Source organism: Lactuca serriola, chromosome 2 (genome assembly GCF_051521515.1).
Source record: "Lactuca serriola cultivar US96UC23 chromosome 2, Lser_US96UC23_V15, whole genome shotgun sequence".
NCBI lineage: Eukaryota > Viridiplantae > Streptophyta > Magnoliopsida > Asterales > Asteraceae > Lactuca > Lactuca serriola.
The window spans coordinates 238,633,844-238,637,966 of record NC_136409.1 but is presented as its reverse complement, the minus strand read 5'-3'; the positions used below and the strand labels follow the sequence as shown (position 1 = coordinate 238,637,966).

Below are 4,123 nucleotides of genomic sequence, written 5' to 3'. Positions count from 1 at the left end.
AATCACCTTACTCGGCAGCCAAATAACAATTAATCGATTACATTACCATAAAAATTAACCATAAGAGTAAATGAGTTGAACCCAAACAGATACCCTTTTGATCATTGAATTTAGTTGGTATTTACGTGTTTTCAGCTGTTAGTTAATTAGTTAAGTTTTAGTTAAGTTTCTAGTTTTGCAAAACTAGTGAAAATCCCTCTATTTTACTGGTTGTTTTAGATAATTCTAGTAGTTAGATTAATTTCTGTTCCCTGAGTTCGATACCCTACTTGTTAATTCATATTACCAATTGACAGGTCCACTGCCTTTTGTATGTCAAATTCATAAATTAAAAGTAGGATAAAACTAGTTAGTTTAACACACATCAAGTTTTTGGCGCCGTTGCCGGGGAACGGTTCAAAAATTAATTCCAATTTCTAGTATTACCGATCCTTTGTGTGAGATTAATCTTGCACAAAGTTACTGCTTTAGTAGTCTAGGTATTAGGTTTAGTTTTAATTTTATCTGATTTGTTAAAATTTTTGTTTGATTTTTTTTTTCAGTTTTAGCCTTGAACTGGCCGAGTGCAATCGAAGCTACTCGACGAGTCCATCGCTGAAACTTAGTTTCATTTTTATTTTATTTTTATTCTTTTTACGTGTGTTTTCTGTTTTGTTTGCAGTTCGTTTATGACCAGGGGAGGAGGTACACCTTTGATCCCACCGCTTGAAGATCCAGAAGCAACCTTGAGGAAAAACAAAGGCAAAAATGTAGGAGAAACCACTACATCGAAGAATTCAAAATTGAAGAATCTAAAAGTTGTTTTTAGTAAGAAAAAGGGCAAGAAAGTAGAGAATCCAGCTTCTCTTCAGTGGCGGATGAAGACCCAAAGAAGGAGGACATCGAGTACGAAACCGAAAGGGAAGAAACCGAATCCGAAGAAGGAAGCGATTTTGAAGACGAACCCGCTAACACCATGACTAACATCGATGAAGTTCCTATGGGTGAATGGAAGAAGAGGATACGTAGTGATACCTGCCCAGGACTCGTGCAACCCGTGATTCCCGCGATAATTACTTTCGAACTCAAAGGCCACATACTTGCCCAACTTAAGGAAATCCCCTTCTATTGAAAAGATCACGAAGACGCATACAAACATTTGGACGAGGTCAACGATGTAGCCGACTACTTTAATGTTCCAAATGTACCTCACGAAACCATTTTACTTCGTATGATTCTAGTCACATTCAAAGGAGCTGCGAAAGATTGGCTGAAATCACTCCCTCCCGGATCCATCACCACATGGGCTAAGATGAAAGAAGAATTTATTGACCCGTTTTGCCCTCCTTCGAAGATAGCCAAGTTGAAGAAAGCCATAGCCAATTTTGAACAACAAGCTGGAGAGTCACTTTATGAGGCTTGGGAGGGATACAAGGGCCTACTAAGGAACTGCCCACATCATGATCTAAACAGTCAACAAGAAGTCTCCATTTTCTATGATGGAGTCAATGTAACAACTAGGCAGCTCCTTGACTTGCAACTACCTCTCACAAAGAAGGCACCCCCGGTGATCAAAGAACTAATTGAAGAGTTCTCTAAGCACTCTAGAGAATATCATAACCCAAGGAATGACTTGACTTGAGGGGCGGTGAATTCTATCACTGATCACATGGCAACAATGATGGCAAAATTGGAAAGCATGGACCGAATAATGACGAAGATGGACCAATCCATCCATGCTATTAGAGTGGGATGTGAAAACTACAGAGGGCCCCACCTTAAAAAAGATTGTGATCTTGATGAGAATGGGAACCGGAAGGTACAAGTGTGCTATTCAAGTGGTGATAGGTTTGATGACAATTGGCGGAAACCAAAGAAAGAATGGCTACCATATGATGAGTACAAAAAGACAAGGGAAGAAAAGTATAAGCAAAAGGAGAGAGGCTATTATCAAAAGGAGGAACCGGTACATGAAAATTGTAACAGCCCGGATTTCCAGGTATCTTTTATGTTTATGTTTTTGGTGTTTTGAGAGGGGACTCGGCGAGTTGGAGCTCAGACTCGCCGAGTAGGATCGCGGTTCTGGACGCGGGTTCGCGCCTGGACTCGGCGAGTCCAAGGTATGGACTCGGCGAGTCTGTGCTGTTTAATGAAACCCTAATTTCTCGGGTTTGGGACCTATTTAAAGGGCCTTTAGGCCGTCATTTGTGCTCACCAGTCCCTTGAGCGAAACCCTAGCAAGTGTGAGCGTTTGGAGCAAAGTAGGAAGCCATTATTGACCTTGGAGGTATCTTTTTGCAAGGAAAAAGAAGAATTAGCTAAGGGAAAGCAAGGGGAGCCACTTCCTGAAGGCTTGAGGTCTAGAACATCGCATTTGAGGTATATTCTTCGAGCTATTTCTGCTATGTTGATATTTATGTTGATTTAGGGCTTATTGAGCCCTTTTATGATAAGATCTAATGCTTCCTTGGTCCCTTGAGTGAGTTAAGTTGTAGATCTGGACCTTTGGAGGTCCAGAGTGTCCCTTTGCCCAAGCTTTTTGTGAATCCATAAGGGTTTGGATTTGGGGTTCTTCTGCTTAAGGTCAAAACACCATTTATGAGCCATGGGGTGTGTTATGAGCATCAAGTTATGGACTTTACGTGATGAATTAGCTTAGGAGGGCTAGATTTATGAGTTGTTGGAGCGGATCTGATCTCAGAAGCAAGTTTGAGTTGGTGCATGGCATGGACTCGCCGAGTCTGAAGAACAGACTCGGCGAGTAGCATGAAGATTTTCCTTGACCACTCAGTGAGTGGTCCAGCCGAGTTATGAGTCGACTCAGTGAGTCGGGGCGAGTTAGAAGTTGACAGGTGGACTGAGCCGAGCTGGGACTCGCCGAGTTGTTCTTGAGACTCGACGAGTTGAGTCGTGGTGGCCCCGCGACTCATGCCAGGTGGAACCCGTCGAGTCAGGGGTGTACTCGACGTGTCAACAAGGGAATACTAGAGAGATGGTGAAAATGTCTAGACTCGCCGAGTCGCCTTAGTGCACTCGCCGAGTCCGGTCAAAGTTGACCGTTGACCAGAGTTGACCAGTGTTGACTTCTTAGGGGTAGTCAACCTTAGTGTTAAAAAAGTGTTAATTAGAGACATATGATGTTATAGGAGGATTATAGCTCGGAGGATCGAGCACGAGGGATTTCAGGATTCGTGAGTCATCGAGATACGCGAGGTGAGTCTTCTCACTATACTTTACCTTGAGTAGGTAATCAGAGTTATGTGTCAGAGTATGTGTATGTTATGTGTATGCTATGTGTTGTACTGCATGATGTCTATGTGATTTATGCTGTGCATGTTTATAGAGTTGGAACCGGAAGGTTCCCAGAGTTAGAACCTACGGGTTCACAGAGCTTGGATGCACGGACCCACAGAGTTATAGCCTCGAGTGGCTATTATATATATGTTTATGTGGTATTTTGGGGAACTCACTAAGCTTTGTGCTTACAGTCTTAGTGTTGTTGTTTCAGGTACTAGCGATGACCGTGGGAAGGCGCCGGCTTGATCTGTACACACGCATGGGATTTTTGATATACATTGATCTTGGGATTTTGTATAATGTGAATTGAGATTTAAACTTGATGTTTTATGAAAAGTTAATGAGAAATGTTTTTATAAATTGTGAAAAATTATTTTGAAATTCACGGTGTTACAAGTTGGTATCAGAGCCTTGGTTCGAGGGATTCGAGTACACCTTCGGGCGTATTTGAACTCAAACTGAGGATTTGAGAAGTATTTTAAAAAAAAAAGAGAAGTATAAAAGATTTTGAAAATGCAGAGCAGAGTTGTGTGTGCACGATCAGTCCGCACCGAATGGTGATTTCCCAAAATACCCTTATGTTATGTGATATTGATACTGATATGATGTATTCGCATGCTAGAGTAGGCTAGGTATTCCTATTAGGACTAGAGTGGCCTGATTTGTGATGCCTTAGTCTAGGAAGAGGTGAGCTGCTATGAGATACTTAAGAGTGAGTAGGTAGCAGCAAGGGGCTTATGAGAGATCTATTAGAAGGAGGTCTATGCATGATAGAGTACTTGGAAATTGGGATCCGAAGAGGAGGACTTGGGGTGTATTCTGATACGGTGTGGACAGTAGTATTGGG

The 4,123-nt window shown here is 42.0% G+C and overlaps 1 non-coding gene across 1 annotated transcript; it reads right to left on the bottom strand.

Moving 5' to 3' along the window:
* Positions 1-1,339: 1,339 nt before the first annotated feature.
* Positions 1,340-1,446, bottom strand: LOC145091185 (small nucleolar RNA R71). Its single transcript, XR_013702072.1, has one exon. It is a non-coding gene; the product is annotated as a small nucleolar RNA R71 (small nucleolar RNA).
* Positions 1,447-4,123: the final 2,677 nt, after the last annotated feature.